This window comes from Saccostrea echinata, unplaced genomic scaffold (genome assembly GCF_033153115.1).
Source record: "Saccostrea echinata isolate AGI-Se365-2 ecotype Australia unplaced genomic scaffold, CSIRO_AGI_Sech_v1 ptg000062l, whole genome shotgun sequence".
Taxonomy (NCBI): domain Eukaryota; kingdom Metazoa; phylum Mollusca; class Bivalvia; order Ostreida; family Ostreidae; genus Saccostrea; species Saccostrea echinata.
In genome coordinates, this window is record NW_026889811.1 from 1,679,790 (window position 1) to 1,698,225 (window position 18,436).

An 18,436-nucleotide genomic window follows, 5' to 3' on the forward strand; every position below is an offset into this window, starting at 1 on the left:
TAGGGGACATTTGTGTATAAAAAATCACAATACAATAGGGGACATATATATGTGTATAAAAAATCACAATACAATAGGGGACATTTGTGTATAAAAAATCACAATACAATAGGGGACATATATATGTGTATAAAAAATCATAATACAATAGGGGACATTTGTGTATAAAAAATGACTATACAATAGGGGACATTGTGGGTATAAAAAAAATACAAAAGGGGACATTCCTGTATAAATCATTACAATACAATAGAATTTTTTTTATATAAATCATTGCGAATCATAACGGACATTTATGTGTACCTAATCATAATTCAAGAAGGGACGTGTTTATAAATTATTCTAAAACCAATGGAGGAAATTTGAGTAAAAATTATAATAAAACAATAGGGGACATTTGTGTATAAATAATTACAGTACAATAGAGGACATTGTGAGTATGAATAATGAAAGTGCAATTTCTTGATCTTGGAAAGCATAAAGCAACTGCACACGAAAGTGCTGGTGAATTTCAAAATACGAAGCATTTTTAAAAAAAATGAAATAATAATGAAAGTTTTTTCTCTGATACCAATTACTTTTTATTCTATTTTGTTTAATTTGTTCCAATGAAAGCTTGAAATTGAGCTCTTGAATTTTGTTTAGGAATAAAATACGTTACTGTGGAACCCCCACCCAACCGACTTTACCTCCAAGAGCATATCACAATATCAAAGAAAAACAATAAATACATCGTCAATAGTATGCTTATTCTTAAAAATATATGCATGAATTAAAAGAAACAATATATAGATTACACAGGAAAGAAATTATTTACTTCCGTTAAATGACGACATCTTTTGATAGAAAAAGTATTAGTAACAACTAACAAGTGGTCACGGGTGGGGTTTCATTTAAAATGTTATAAAAATTTTCAAAATCATCAACCAAATGAACATCAATCGCAAGCTCAACAAAGACAATAAATAAATTTGCATTACGGAAAAGATGAAAAATAAGCGCACCTGTTAAGCGAAAAAAAAAGAGTCGAGAATTTACATACAACTTTGCAGTTGCTGATCTGTAGCTCGTTGATCTGCCAGAGGAAATTGGAATGGGCGATTAGAGAAGTATAGTGCCCCCCCCCCCCCCTGACCAAAATTGACAAAAAAGTACATATTAATTGCGCACAAAAGAGTGCACTGATTCTTGATTTATTTCTCTGTATATTTAAGCTACCAGCTCAAAATATAACAAACCATGAAGTCTTAACATGCATTATATTTTTAGTGCATGATCGTCTGCGAAATATGAGGATTAAATCATTCCCCGATGGTTTCCCCGGGGGAAATGGATTTTATTGGCTGGATAAATGTTCGTATTTCCCTCATGATAAAGAAATGAATCGTTTGCGGTATTATACCAAAAAGCCAAGCCTTTGTAAATAACATTCAATTTAGGCTCTACTTTCTAATTCACTTTTAAAAAGGTCAACTGTCTTCCGTATCTTTTTTCCCCTTTTTCAAAACACCCTTATTGGAAAGAAGATAATTGCTAATTTTGTCACTGTTTGGCAGATGAACCCTTTCTAATATTATTAATTTTGCAACTCTCCGAATTTTTAGTTTAACGAACGATACGTATTGCAAAGGGGGAAAATGTACGATGTTTTCGATGTGGTTTAGCACAACGGCGACAGGGAAATATAGTTTTATGACCCTGTCAAGTGACTGTATTGGACCAATCAGGTAACGCGTTGTGTAGAACGTTATAATGAGGTATAATAAATTCTTTTAAATTCTTTTACTACTTCTAACAACATTGAAAACCCTGAGGTATGTATGGACGAATTTTTGTTAATGTATGACTGTACATGTAAGAAAAAAATAATAAAAACAATTTCAGCTTTTATTAGCTAAAACAAAATACATGTACGTGACTGTCAACTATATTTCTATGTCCGAAATTTGAGAATCTATATCTGGCAATATGATCGCACATTGCCAAATCAATATTCGACACTATAAGGAATCATTTATTACAGAAACCAATTTCCCGAATGTTTTCTTTTTGAAATTACATTAGCGGCCCTTTTAAGAAATGAGATGTAATTTTTTTGTATACATGTCTTATTAGCCTCAAAAGGAGGAAACGTTTGAAATTGTATCAATTAAAGATAGCAAAGGTGAAAAAAAAAGATATTTTTTTTAAAGGACAGAATCATTTATAACCGCTTTTGATAAAAAGTAATTTACTTGTGAAAAGAAAAGTATCAATTTTCATATACTTGATTAACTTTTATAAGATAATCCTAAGACATGATTATGTGCCTCTTTTTCCTGTTTCTAATCCAACTAAGATAGGCACAGAAGTTGAATATTTTAACACTGAAAACATACTTTTTTCAGCGTTTACAAAAAGATTCGCTTGGAAATTAAAAAAAAATCTTTTTAAATACATGTATAAGAATTTTTACGTACTACGTAATAAACTATTTTTTAGAAACAATTTTTTACACCATGACGGGTGTGAATATTTGTTCCCATTAGTATTTATCGTTGATGCAGAAAATACATAGTTTTATTTGAGATGGATTTCCGCTTTTTCCGAGACATCTGTGTAGTTTTTTTTTTTTTTTTTTTAATGTACATGTGCTTTATATATATAAATTTTTAAATGGGCTAGACTTTCAAATATAAAAAAATGCCTAATGTATAATTGTACAATACATGTATTATATTTTTGAATTAATACAATCCGTTTCTAGAACCTGTCTAGACCCCCCCCCCCCTTCAAAATTACTGGATCTGCCTCTGGAATTGTACACTGTAAATTGTAAAAACTAAGGCAACTTCAGAATATATTGACAATTTAGGAGCTTGGGAGAAGACATATATATATATAAAACATCGTCTGGAGTTTATATGTGTTATGAAAGTTATAATTTGAATAATTAGAAACTGAATTTGACGCATGCGACGTCATTACGTCCTAACGTCGTTTTGAAGCGCCTTACTAAAATGATCATAAAATGGTGAAATAATGAGATATTTATAAAAGTGGTGTATATTTAAATTCAGAGAAAGTTGGTCTACCAAAATTTACAAAAAGTTATTTTGTGAAATATTGACCTCAAGGGCCTTTTTCTCATGATGGCAGTCAAATAATAAATAAATCTGAATATTATTCTTCACTGTTCTTCACGCCTTCCTCCTTTCTCTCTTTCGATTCTGATCAAGTCCATTTTCGTAAACATTGTACGACAACGATAACGAATTCCACAAACCGGGACTGCAATTTATTCTGTGTATTATGAAAGTATGACATTTTAATTTGAAATTAGCAGATAAAAGGGTTGTAGGAGTACATACAATGCTTAATTATAGATAAAAGATACTTTTAATTAATCCGATTTATTGTAACTAATCTATATGAGCTAACTTTATGAATCGCGCAGGTTTAATTTATAGTTTTTGCAGTATTTGAACTTTATCTGCAAGTGCAATGTGCATAAGAATGTACAGTAAAGTAAAACGGTGGTAGTGATATTTTACTGTTATTTGATGGAAGAAAGTTTTTTTTTTTTTAAAAAATCATACCCCAAAGGCAAAAACAAGTATTCTGCGCACACTGATCAATTCGCCGTTACATATAGACAGCATAACACTGCCCCCTCCCTCTGCTCATTCAACACCACATACATGTAGAACTTTTTTTCTTGAAGCAAAGTATATATTCATTGATATTTTGAGATTTCTTTACGTATCTCTCCCCTTCAGAAATCTCAGGCTGTCGAAATGATCTGAAACTTTAATTATATGTTAAATCATATAACATGCATTTGTCACTAATGAGGCACGTTTTAGGAATTTCAATCTACTCTCATGCATAGATATGGATATGTTTACCGTCCTTAGCCAGGCAAATAACAGATCACATATAAATTAGTAAAAACACTTTAGCTCCCCCATCCCACCTCCGCACTAACCCCTTCCTTTCATAAAAAAATGCATGATAAAGTTCAGATCTGGTAAAGTGTATACTAATATGTTGTATTAAATTAACTCTGCAAATTATACAATAAAACTCATATCAGTTTAATTGGGTATTATTTTGCCACGAAATCAAGAACAAGTCTACGAAAATCGAACTGACTGCAGAATTCAAACGCAATATAAACAATTTAATTTCGAACTGATACCTCATTTTATATTTCAAGAATAAAACAATTTTTAGCATAAAATACTACTATACGATAGATAAATTTATGAATGACAATGAAAACTTTCAGTGCTGAAATTAGGCTATAGTAATAAAAAATGTACTTTTGGATGAAACCTTTACATTCAAGAAAAAAAATTCAAAAAAATTTCAAAATCAGAACTGGACGTTTAATGTTCTTCTTTCGTTATATAGTACTGGTGAAGCAAGATTTAACGAAAACATAATCCTTATACTGTAATAGTTTCAATAAATTCCGAGAGAATCAGAAAAATTTAGAATGAAGCCAAAGCGTGTGAGAATCCTGTACAAAGTGCAGCCCTTCATGTAAACCGAGTAGCATTCCGTGTGAACTGCTTTGTGCAATCCGTGTACGCTTCGTTCAACCCATGTAGCGTTTTGCTAAACTATTAGGCGTATATGATTCGTGCAGTGTGCGACTGGGCTAGTATAACGATAACCGTCCTGAGGTTTTCAGATAGAACACTTTCTTATGTTTTGTTATGATATGAAGACTCAAAGACCTTATGTTGATGAATAAATATGAAGAAAAATATATTTTGGAATAGAGTTCTTCTGAACCTTAGGGTGTCAAATATTCGGAAACACGATGCATTTTTATGGAAAAAGCCAAGGGATTAATCAGAAGACTTCAAGACGATCATGACTGTAAGCTGTCACACCATATGTCCAATAAGTCAAAATGTAATAAATAAGTACAGAAAAGAGAAATTACTCAGTAAAGACGGGGTGTTACTAAACAAAAATTAACAATAGGAAACGAATCAACATATTTTTTCTAACGGAAATAATTGCATGCAGATAGATGGACAGGTAGACAAATGTTAAACAGTAATTAAATAATAAGATGCGTGCTACACAAGTGCACCTGTTTTATCCGTTTTAAAATTAGCCCATTCCTATGTTGGAAACAACCCCATAAAATGGGGGGGGGGGGGGGGGGGGAGCAGGGGGCCCGTCGTCTCACTTTTTCTGAGCATTTTTTTTTTCTAGAATAATCTCCATTTAGATGCCGGTTGCCCCTCCCCCTTTTTTTGTTGCTGTAAGATCGAGCAAATTCCAAGACTTTATTTTTAAATTTTGTACCAGAATGTAAGGGAAATGTCCATAAACACCCCTCCCCCTTCCCCTTTTCGAGATTGGACGGTTTAGTTTTTTTTTCTTTGTCAAAATTTTTGGGAGGTGTCCCCTTTTAAACTGCTCAATTGCCTTGCGTAAATATATACATTTTATGGTTAAAGAAAACATGGAACAAGGATCCGATAAACCTGAAAAACACTTTTATGAAAAAACGTTGGTATCTTTTCGAGAAATACTTCAAGTCCATTCAGCCAATGTTCATATCACAAACATGATTTAAATGTCATTATTCATCCAGAGTTGTAAAGCGTGTTAATGTTAGTTTAAAAAGATATTAATATTCAGGATTTTTATTGCCAGGGTTTGAACCCCAGGAATACGACTTTATTTTTTTATGCTGGTTATGGAATAGTTTTTTTTAATCAAAAACGTTTTGTTTATCATAATTTCATAAATTTCAATTATGAGAACTTTACCCTTAATATTTAATTCACAAACTTGATATGATTTTTAAGTATCTCATATCATAGCATTCTGCACGCCTTGTTCGCCCATCTCCTTTATATAGAAAACCTTCATAAAGAGCAATTTCCTATAATTCATCTTTAGTGTTTAAAGTATTTAAATTAAAGGTTCATGTGTTTGACTTATTCATAAAAAGTAAGACTACTCTTATTGATATATTTTAATACAAAATTATATTATGTATCAATTCAAAGCAAGTTTTGCGCTCTTTTGTGTGTTAATTGCAACCAAAATCTCTGAAAAAAAAAATCCAGATAAAAAAGGGAAGACAATCGAATACTGAATTGCTACATTGTAAACCGCAAAATGAGCATATTTCGATGATAATCTGAAAACATTCAGTAACATAAGTACTAGTGTACATCACAAGCATAAATGCTAAGTCGATCAAACATCTGTAACCCAGGTGTTCCATTGACATGAACGTTTGTCGGACGGACTGATGTTCATACATGAGTAAGGATAAATAATATATCTAAATTCTCTCTCCTAAAATAAAATACCGGATATAAAGCAAGAATGATATCTCAATGTAATGTTTGTTTCAGAAAAGTCACGTGACTTGTTTTTCACTATACAAACGGGGACCCGTGTGTAACCCCCAAATACAATCTTCGGTAATAGTGAAAAGTTCACACTCACACACATGTTTTAATCCTTACTAACCGGGGACATTTTATCAACATGTTGAAAAACGGATCTTTTCGGCTTTTTGGGGTAATTATACATCCCTGATTTCGAATTTGGCGCTATTTTTAATCAAAGACAACCGGGGACGTCCCCGGTTGGGAGGTTGTCCCCGGTTGGAAGGTGTGTAAACAAACAATTGTCCCCGTTTGACACCTTTCACGCACGCCCTCACACACCCTCACACACACACACATACGTGTACAACCGCAATTCTCACTACACGAGGTTTTACACCTGAAAGTCACTACACTATGTTCCAGCAATGCTAACAAGATAAACAGACCATAACTGTGATTCTATGGGTCTTTGTATATGCAAATGATGTTCAGAAAGATGAAAATTCAAATAATGAAAAAATGATTTTTCACCTAAAAGTCACTACATTTGGTCACGTGATTTTGCTCAATCACACACCGGAAGTTGACAAGTCACTACATGGCTTTACCAGGACACACACAGGAAACTCAGTACATAAACACTCTTGTAAGATATTATACAAGAAAATCACTACATTCATTAAATTTTGAACGCGTTTCCCGTAAAAACACCAATTTTTCCAAAAAATTATCGAAAATACATGACAATGTCTGCATGAAATCTGTATGCTATTGAAAAAAAAATTGTCAAAGGATATCCGATAAAGTTAAAAGATAAAAAATTGGCTTTCAACATCTGTATATAGATTAAAATAAAGCAAATGAAAGGAGAAGAATAAATTAACAGTCATGACAAAGATTTAAAAGTATTAACGGCCAGGCACGTAACATCGTTTTTGAAAGTCGGGGGTGGGGGTGGGGGGGGGGGGGGCAGAAAATACAACTTAATACCCGAAAATCTTTGGCAAGCAAGAGAAATAGGTAAACTTCAAAAAGTCGAAAATCCTATTGGTGGGTTGAACTTTTGTGAACCCTCCAAAAAATTTCTTTACAATAAAATGACCGCATTTAAATACATAACAAAACAGTGTGTGTATGGGGGGGGGGGGGGTTAATGAACACTTTCACAGTAAATTAAAAATAAAACTTTTAAGTTTGAAAAAAGGAGGGGCCAAGCTACCCCTCCCCTCTGCTTTTACGTCGCTGACGGCAATGAATTGCCGAGTGTGCGTTGATTCAAGACTTGCTTCGTCAAGAATATTCGTTTTGGGTTTTTTTTTCTTTTGCATTGAGTAAGACAAGTAGAAATTGAAAATCGTTCCCCAGTTTTAAATGCAATCATTATGTTTTTTATGATCTTAAAGAGTTTATTTTTTTCTTAACAAGAATTTTATAGGATTACAAATTCTTTAACTACTGTTCATGTAATAACATCTCGTTCTTTTTTATGTGGATGACACCACAACCAGCATTCAAAGGAAAATTTACAATAGTAATATAGTATATTCAGAAAAGGGGGGGGGGGGTAGCCTCCGCGTTCTACGGACCTGAAATAAGGGGAAAAATAATGATCCCTCTTATTTATTCTTGCAATTTAATGACTTCAAAAAACTGAAATTACTTTGGTGGGGAAAGTCCACTTCATTGTTTTTTTATGCATAACATTCTATCATTTCATATTCATCATTTCATTTTCCAATTCAGCATTTAAAAATCCCATTGCTCAAATATGTTGGTCTCTAAAACCATGATTTTTTACGAAATGCAGTTCATACAGCACCCTTTAGTTTTCTTATCCCTTTGCTCAAATGTTTTACAACATTTTGAAAGATCAAACAAAAAAGACGGTTTGTTTGCATGAAACAATTTAATTGCATCAACTATACAAAAAAGTACATAAAAAGAATGCCGACATGAAATAAGATACATATGTATAAGCCAAGTGTTAATAGATAATTCTTGCTGTTAATTTTTAAGGTATCCAAAATAAGTTTATTTTCACAGAACAACCAAGGACAATCAGTCAGTATTTGTGCAAAATATAGTGACATTTTCTTAGTGCATTAAACAACATACAAGTTTCGAAATAAAAAAAAAACTCTTTAAGCTTAAAGCTGACAACCAAGCAAGAAATATAAATATCATGCAGTTAATAACTTCCTGTGTTTAAAATGCAACAAAAGGCCCTAGGCTTTGACTATTACCTGAGTATTATGAATTTCTCAGGCTGTGGTCATTTCAAAACCGCCTGGATCTAGAAATCTAGACCCATGCAACAAAAATCGTAAATTTTCACAAGAATTCTATATTTATTATCATATTGATGCAGCTGACCTCCTAGAAATTCAAAAGTAAAGAGGATAAGGTATACTGGCTAATACTGTATAAAACATTCTAATTTATGACTAACTCTGCCTTTTCATGGGCCAGAAACATGAAGAAGCTTTCAATTAGAGGGCTAAGCATTAATTAAGATTAATTTTAGAGGTCCATGTTTGCTCTGCTACGAATATGGATTATTCTAATGGACTTTTGAGTTTGATTACTATTCATAATCTTCATATTTAATTTTATGCCTGCTAGTTTGCCTGCTAGATGTTCCCCAGTAAAGGATTTTTTAAAACTTCAATTTACAGCCCATAGCAAGGGTTTCAAAAGTAGGGGGACTTCAAAAAATATCTGACAATCAAAAAAAAACATTATTTACTGAACCGACCTTATTGCAACAAAAAGGGGGGGGGGGGGGAGGGGCAACCAGGATATAAAGGATACTTTACTATAGCAAAATACTATACTCAGAAAAAGTGTGGGGGGGGGGGGTTCTATGGGCCTGTTGCAGTGTCAATATAAATAGGTAAACCTTGCATGAACAATGGGTCATGAGCGATAAATTTCACAAATTTGGGTTAAAAAATAATTACTTGCTTAAATTATGCAAACAGCTGTCTGCTACATGTCTATGAAAAAAAATTTATAGGATATATTTTTTCAATATTCAGCTCCATCCTGAACCTATATGCAAAAATGAATCTCACAATTTTTTGTACTTAAAGAGCTATGGGCTTATATGATATGCATACCATCAACTGCCTGCTGGCAAAACTTCTCACAAAAGAGACATGAATGTTTTTTATTATCATAGTTCCCAGACGATGTTTTTGGCCTCTAAAAACCTGGTCTTTCGCTTCTCTGACTGTGGTAAAACTTTGCCGACATCATCATGATCATCTTCACATTCACTGTCCTTTTCGCTGTCACTTGCAAGTGCAGCTTGTTTCTGCTGCATTTCAGATTTGAGAGGCTTACTGGGCATATCTGAAATTATTATATATGTACATGTATTGACAAAAGGGATTCATCTTTATTTTTATAGAAGAGGCCAATGGGCCACATGGCTCACCCAAGTCACAATGGCCCTGCACATTCCCCCCCCCCCCATATATCCCTATGTAAAGCTTTGATTGCCTATTATGGCCTCATCTTACCCATTCAAACCTAATGAAGAGGTATGAAAGTTGTTCTTCCATACTTCAATCTGTTAGGCATGATTGAAACACTCTATGTACGCTCCTTATGGAGATATTTATAATTTATAATGCTGGCTAATGAACATCATGTTAATGTGATGCAAAGGAAAGTAATTTATTTAAAATGAATTTTGTCAATTTATCAGACTGTGATCATGTCTGGAGAAAAAAACAACTTATGGAATTAATCCTTAACTGTAATAAAGAAACAGTCATACTTAAAATTCAAGACAGAAATTCTGCCAGAATTTTAATTCACTTTAAACAATCTACATATTGTACAATGTAATACATAACACCTTATACAAGAGGCCCATGGTCCATGACACCTGAGCCCTTTTGCAAGAGAAAAGCAGAAATCAGTTCAGTATTGGAAAGTTTGAGTAATTATACAATTGGTGCCACCCTATGCCCTGTGGGTGATGATTTGAACAAACCTGAAACTACTTCTCCCATCCTACCCCTTGATGTTACGATTTGAATAAATTTGAATGTACACTACCTGAAAAATACTCCTGTATTAATATAACAAAATCATGGCTTTGCTGTTCTTGAGAAGAAGGCCTTTAAAGACATTTTCTATATAATTCCATGTAAAAGTCTTATGCCCCATTGTGTCCCCACCCTTCTGCCAGGGGTCATTAGTTGATAAAACTTCAAGCTACATTACCTGAGTATGCTTCTGTATTAATATGACTTGTCATGGCTTTGCTGTTCTGGAGAATAATTTTTCTGGCCCACTCAGACCTGTTTAACTTTTCTAACTGATGTCAGTATTCTAGAAGTTGTCAGTATTTTGAGCAGTTTGTCAGTAAAAATGCAACTCAGCTTATTAGACATTTTTATATGAAGAACCCCTTGTTATACAAATACTAAGCACTAACTACGCAAGTCACCGTATGCTGTCTACTGTTGCTTACATATTTTACATTTGCCTTAATTATATTGTTTTTAGATCATTTTTGATAAGACCACTTCAATCAACAAGCTTCTTTATCAAACTGATTGGCAAATTTCGGGAACGACTCTGATTTTTTCCGTCTTTAGGGAAAATCTGTATATTTTCAACGTGAATCTGTAGAGCACCTTTTTACTCGGAAGATTCATGGAAAATACTAAAAAGCTGTACAAGTAAACAACTCTGCCCATTGTTTCTGGAGAAGATTTTTTTAAAGATGCCATCAAATTTGCACTTATTTTTGATTATATCCCCTTAAAATAGGGTGATGCCTTTCATGTGAACAAACTTGAATCCCCCACCGAAGAATACTTTGTGGCAAGTTTGGTTGAAATTGACGCAGTGGTTCTTGAGAAGGAGCTGAAAATTTGAAACAACAGTGACGCTGGAGATGGACAATGGACAAACTTTGATCAGAAAAGCTTACTTGAGCTTAAGAAAGTTCTGTTTTCAGCTTTATTACCAAGATCATTAATGGTATCTTCATCACAGCTTTTTTCATCGCTTGAAGGATGGTATGATTCATCATCATTACCATCATCATACTCGTCTGCTTCATCACTTAAAAGTGGCCCTGTATCATGTCCTATTTAAAATTCTAAAAAAGAAATTATCATTTTAAGACTGTTCATTTTTATGGGGTTAACTTTTAATTTGTAACATCCAAACAACATCATAAATATAGATTACCATTCTCATTGACAACATCGTGACTGCTGCTTTCATTTACAAATGATTGGTGTGATTCCTCATCCTGCTCAATTGCAAAAGACTCTGTGAAAACATTCAAATTAGATATTAAATTGGAAAATAACACTTTTCTTAAAAAGTAAGATTCAAATTTATGAATACAATAGGGGTTATCTATTTTTGTCTTTTTGCCTTTACTATGCATGCAAAGAAGAGTCCCATGGGCTACAACATTTCCCATGTAAAAGAAGCTTTTCTTAATGTTTATAAAGAGTTTTTCTCCTTAATTTTCTCATGCAAAATTGTGAACTCATATTATGACCCTATCCTAACTCTAAAGGGTCTCTGAATCCACTATCCCCCCCCCCCCCCCCCCGCTTCCTTCCTCCCTTTGGCCATGATTTGAACAAAAAGGAAGCTACAAGAAGGTTTAAAAATACTTTTTGTGGTCCAGTTGTTCTTAAATGCGTGTCTACGAGAAAACCATGCAGAATGCTATGAAAGCAAGTTTTTCAAAATTTCTTGAAACTTTGCATACAAAGTAAGATCAAGGTCACTTACTTACTGCGTAAGTTTGGTGACGTCATTTGATTTGTTACCATGGATACAGGGAGAATTAGTTTATCGTCAGCCTATTTCTATACCCAGTATGGAAAAATAACACCTTTTGTACATATTCTGTTTGTGTATAAAAAAATTTCCATAATATCTTCATAACTAATGGATTTAAGGAATTAAAACCTTTGAAAAAAATATTTACAGAATTTTTTCCACATACCTTTTTGAATGTGAAGAGCTACGAGTGCAAAAAGGTCACGATAATTGTAAGAAATAAAGATATTTGAATAGTCTGCAGAAAAACAGCTATAAAATTCCAAGAAACGCTTCCATTGATTTCATATTTTTAAAAAGTGATTGTTTTTAAATATATTATTTAGTATTAATGGGATTTTGGTTGCAAATTTAAATTAATGGAGTTTTCACTCTTGTAAGTGCAGAACTGCAAGTGCAAAAAGGTCACAATAATTCTAAGGGATATTCTGTAGAAAAAACAGGCATAGAATTTTAAGAGACACTTCAGTGATTATATTTTTTATCAAGAAGTATTTGTTTTAAGATATTTAAGTAAAAATAACAGGCAATTTGGTGGCACATTTGAATTAGTTGATTTTTTCACCCTAGCAAAATTACACAATATCTGGGTAGAAAGGCATACTGGACTAGAGTGATTACATTTTGAACGTTAAATCATTTCAGGCACATGACCTTCAATCTTCATGACTGAAATTAGCTTATATTTATCCAGAATGTCACAAAGATGCATGATTTGAATATTTGTTTAACCAGAAGTCTTTTTCGAGACTGTAGCTCTACTGGTTTGTACTTCTAACAAAGGAAGAGATAAGTAGCAGTTGGACTTGACTTTGCAACAGAAATAAATAGAATAATGATCCTTGATTTGGTCTCTTTTCATGGAAATCTGACTAAAACTAAAGGGGGAGTAGATTTTAAAAGAATTTTACAGAAATTTCTATTTTAGTAACCATAGCAACACTGTTCATCAAAATCAAAATCCGATAAAAAAAATTATGTATCTCAGTGTACTTTACTTGTGCCAAGTAATATTGGAATCAGACCAAAACTGTAGGAGTAGCTTTTGTTGACGGACAGACAGACGACCAACCCCTTACTATCGCATAAGCTCTTCTGGTCTCTAACCAGTAGAGCTAAAAATCATGAGTTTTTGACAAGGCTTAATGTATTATAGCAATGAACTGGCTATACATGTAGCTATGGGGCTCATTTTACAGGATCCCTTAGCATGAAAATGCACATTGCAAAAACTGCAAATACATAAAATTGCAAGTTTAACAGAGAGAGTGTTCAAAAGTGTGAACACATCAGTAAATAAAATCCACTTTTTCACAGTGTTGCCCAAATTTCATACAGTTCTTCATTGCAAAAGTTGTTTTTAAACATGCAAAACATTTTATACAAATGCTGATTTTGTTTGCCCTAAAATTATACAAATGAATGAACAGAACAAAGTTTATGTCTTTTTTAATACCATAAAGTCATAAAAACACAACTAGTATTTAAATGAAATATTTGACAATGCTCAATTAAATTCCTTCAACTGCATTTGAAAAATACCAAATGTATCATGTACATGTACATGTTACTTTTACAGAGAAAATTTAAAGACAGCAACATTATAAAAAATTTTATTACTAAGATGATCTCTAATTTTAAATTGTCAAAAAAAAAAAAAAAAATTAAAAACTCATTTGAAGCTACTACACTGAAATAAAGCAAAATAATAATATTTGAATTAATATGACAAATAATGGCTATGCTGTTCTTAACAAGACAATTTTTATTGATATAACATTTGTATTCCTTTGTATAACTTTGATCCCCTGTTATGGCCCCCCTATTCTCTTGGGGGGGGGGGGGGGGGGGGTCATGATTTGAACAAAATTTGAGTCTACATTACCTGAGGATGCTTCCATTTAAATATGACTAATTATGGCTTTGCTGTTCTTGAGAAGAAGATTTTAAAAGGCTTTTTCCTATGTATTCCTATGTAAAACTTTGATCACCCATTGTGGCCCCACCCTACCCCTGGGGGGAGGGGGGGTCATGACTGGAACAAACTTGAATCTTCACTACCTGAGGATGCACCCATATAAAAATGACCAATCATGGCTTTGCTGTTCTTGAGAAGAAGATTTTTACAAATTTTTCCTATGTACATGTATTATATGCAAAACTTTGATCGACCATTCTGGCCCCACCCTACTCACGGGGGTCATGATTGGAACAAATTTGAACCTACACTACTTGAGGATGCTTCCTTTTAAATATGATCAATCATGGCTTTGCTGTTTCTGAGAAGAAGATTTTTAAAGGCTTTTTCCTATGTATTCCTAAGTAAAACTTTGATCACCCATTGTAGCCCCACCCTACCCCTGGAAGTCATGATTTGAACAAACTTGGATCTACACTACCTGAGGATGCTTCCATATAAGTTTCATATTTTCAAGCACAGTGGTTCTTGACAAGTTTTTAGGTGATGCCATCAATTTTTCACAAATTCATGATTATCTCCCCTTGGAAGAAGGTGTGGCCCTTCATTTGAACAAACTTGAATTCCCTTTACCCAAGGATACTTTGTGGAAAGTTTGGTTGAAATTGGCACAGTGGTTCTTGAGAAGAAGATGAAAATGTGAAAAGTTTACAACCACGACAACGACGACGACAGACAATGGACATATTTCGATCAGAAAAGCTCACTTGAGCCTTCGGCTCAGGTGAGCTAAAAAAAAGTTTCATCCTTTTCCTTTGGAATGCCGTCGACAGCTTGAAGCATCAACTCTGTACCTTGGCATGGTGCAACAGGCCCTATTGCTAAATGTACTGACTGTAAAATATTCCTGAACAGTATTGCAAATAGTCCAATTTCTGAGATACTTGACACTTTAAGGGAGGGTAATCTCCATTTGACAGGATATGCTTTGCATGACTGAACAATTTATGCTGAGATCTTTCATCTTTTGACCAATTTATATGCACTGATGATATGAATTCAAAATCTGTAAAAGCAATGACAAATTGATGTTTGAATTAAAGTTCATAATTGATATTGCAATAATTATGATAATCAAAGAAGACATTTTAGTACAGTAAATTTTCATTTATACCCAAAAGCAAAAGAGCATGTATTTTGATGTTCTAAATGACATTGGGAATTAGGGAATAATTTCAATTTTACAACAAAGGGACCTTGGCAATGCTAGCCTGAATCACCTTTATTTCCTATTTTGTAAGAGATCCAAATGCCTTAAATGGCTAATTGAGTTTAATGCAAACCTGCAAATGATCCAAATATAAAACAAGCTAATTCAGAGAATTGTGGCCCCCACTTATGGAAAAAAATGAGGATGGAAGAACTGGACCAAAAAAAAAATGCAGATGGAAAAAGAAAAAGGTCAACCTTAACCTTTCAGCTTTTGGCCTTAAAGTCAATTGGTGTCTTTTTTTATTAAAGAAATAAATTCAAGACCTCAAAGAGAACCAAAGTTATCACCAGGACATTATTTATTGCAAGATATGAATTTTTCAACTAAACCTTTTAACTTTGAAATCAAAGGGGATTTCTTTAAGTCATTGGGAATTATGATATAAAATTTAACAGAAAAAGCTCAAGGGAAACTAAAGTTATTATTTGAGTTTTTTTTGTATTGTAGGAATTTCCAACCTTGACCTTTTGACCTCAAATCAATAGGGATCTTCTCTAGGCTGTAAGGAGTTGTGATATGAAATGATATTGCAAAAGCTCAAAGGCTTTAAGAGATATTGTTCCCAAATTAAAGTGTTATAGTACATACATGTGCAGACAGAATGACCAATGGACAGACCAATAAACATTTATTGAGGGGTGGGGTGGGGGGGGGGGGGTGGAGGCTGTTACCTGCAGGTATTAGGTCATATGTTTTCTGTTAAGTCCATGACTTCTTCCATTTTCCTCCACTCTTTGCTCTGTAAAATAATTGAAAAAGCCATGAAGTATATATACCCTTATACATTACAGTTAATGCTAAAAATGCTAATGCTGAAACATTTTGAATGAATCATAATTAAATAATTTTAAAGCTCAAAACTTGAACTATATGGACTGGACTTTTCAGTTTATCAGTCACATATTCAGGCATCTTCACCATTTAGACCTTACTTCACATAAATTGTTCTTTGTTATTTTACTTATCAGTAATGTGAATGAGCAGTTACATGTATATTATCATGATTATAGTAACTTGTATGTATACATTATAAAATGTTAACCACATGTACAAACTCTGGTTCATGTCATTGAACTGCATGAGAACAATGTCCACTTGGTTATATTTTTCAGTGTGGAAATGAAACATATTTGTTAATTTTATTTTTTTGAGATATTAAACATTGACATTATCTTTATTATTATGTAGAACCTTAAAAATATTATATTATATTACAGTAAGTGATCACCTGTTTGGTTTGATTCAATTGTTGCCTTGTCAATAGGAACACATTTCTGCTAAAGAATAAACATTAATTTTAATATTAACTATACAATACTTAATAATCCTCATAGTTACATGAATACTTATAACCAGTTATGTACACATAAAATGAAACAGAAATCACACTTGAGATTTTATTTTTAGAACTAATTCAAAACAATATGCAATTGAAATTTTATTTCCAATCAGGATTGGATCATTTACATGTGAAATGATCAATATTATGAAACTATTGAGTGTAAAAGCCATTCATCAACATTTACTGTAGAATCCTTAATTTATGTGAGTACTAAATATACTCAAATGAGAACAAGAATTAGCAAGTGGACTGCTGCCCAAGAGTTTTCACTTTTTACATGTATTTCAGCTATAACATAATAAAAGCAGGTAATTTTGCTTCATAAGTGAAACTTGATGTATAAGCTACTGAGTAAATTTTAGAAATAATTTGATAAAACTTTAAAATTTACATATAATTATAAACACACAGTATATGTATATGTACCTTTAAGCTCTTCCTTCAGCTTTACTTCCATACTGATTTTTTAAAGTGTGTTTCTATACATCTTTTGCATATACCTGTAACAATTAGGAATCAAATTAGTTGATAGATATAAATCATTATAGATTGGACATGTAAGTTGTATAAACTTGATATCAATAGGTTTTCACAAACTATAAACACAAAGTCAGTAAATATTTCCAATTATGATATCACTTTGTGATATTGTATTTACATGTATAGGGTTGTCCTTAAGACCTGTGGGACTGGGGAATTTCTTCACCTATAATGACATAATTCCCAAATTACTCTGGTATTGCCCTCTCAACCCTCACTAAGGGGAGGAACCCCCAACATGCTTTTTTTTTTTTTTTTTTTATAAATCTGTTTCATTTCTTATTGACAACCCAAATATCATGTACAGTGTCTCTCTGAAAACTTTAAGGTCAGAAATTAAGTTAATTTCAATGGTTTAGCAAAATTCCTTAAGTTTTTAAACTGTATAATGTTCTTACCAGTTCCAAAGCCAAAACCTCATTCAGCTTGACCCTCTCGGTTAACGGGTTTGCATAATAGCGTCTCCCCTATCAGGTATGGGTGACAACATGTTCTTTTTTCCTTTTCCAGTGTAGACCAAGTATATTTCTGTGTTTGACACATACATGTACATGTAGGTATGTTTACAGAAATTAGACTGTCCAAGTCCCATAACAGCTGTATGGTTCAAGATGGTTAACGATAAGAAGCGTTTCACGGACAGAAATGTCTTATGTGCTGCATTTAAAATACCTTGTATATTCAGCTGAATCTATTTTACAATCTTTCAACAAAGCTAGAGATCTTTTATCATAATATTGTCCTCAAATCAACACTTCATCTTTTCGTCTGCCATTAAGACATCACACTTTTAATTCCTTTAAATAAGGAGAGTTCCACTAAGGGAGATAATTTTTCTAATAGTTTCAGCCAACTTCAATCTATTTTTAAATTAGCATAATGCCATTTGCAACCAAATTCCTTTTAACTATATATTGATTTTGAAGGATTTTTGTAATTAAACTGATATTTATAATGTTTTAAGCGTTTCTTGGGTTTTTACAGCATTCTAAAGATAGTGGTATTTTAAACACACTGATTTAATCTAATTTTAGACCCCACTTTTACAGAATCAGTGTTGATAAATGAAATTAAATAAAATATTTCTAGTTAGAGCACTTCCTTTAAATTTATTTAATATGTAACATTTGAATGAAAATGCATTTTTTCCTGCAATTTTTTTCTCTTAATCTATGGGTGTTTTT

At 32.8% G+C, this 18,436-nt stretch overlaps 2 long non-coding RNA genes across 2 annotated transcripts; both read right to left on the reverse strand.

Moving 5' to 3' along the window:
- Nucleotides 1-8,258: 8,258 nt before the first annotated feature.
- Nucleotides 8,259-11,652, reverse strand: LOC133175395 (uncharacterized). The gene is made up of 3 exons (XR_009719276.1): nucleotides 11,568-11,652; nucleotides 11,341-11,475; nucleotides 8,259-9,707 (listed from the first exon to the last, which is right to left on the reverse strand). It is a non-coding gene; the product is annotated as an uncharacterized LOC133175395 (long non-coding RNA).
- Nucleotides 11,653-15,107: 3,455 nt separating this feature from the next.
- LOC133175211 (uncharacterized) lies at nucleotides 15,108-17,229 on the reverse strand. The gene is made up of 4 exons (XR_009719248.1): nucleotides 17,139-17,229; nucleotides 16,599-16,647; nucleotides 16,042-16,109; nucleotides 15,108-15,163 (listed from the first exon to the last, which is right to left on the reverse strand). It is a non-coding gene; the product is annotated as an uncharacterized LOC133175211 (long non-coding RNA).
- Nucleotides 17,230-18,436: the final 1,207 nt, after the last annotated feature.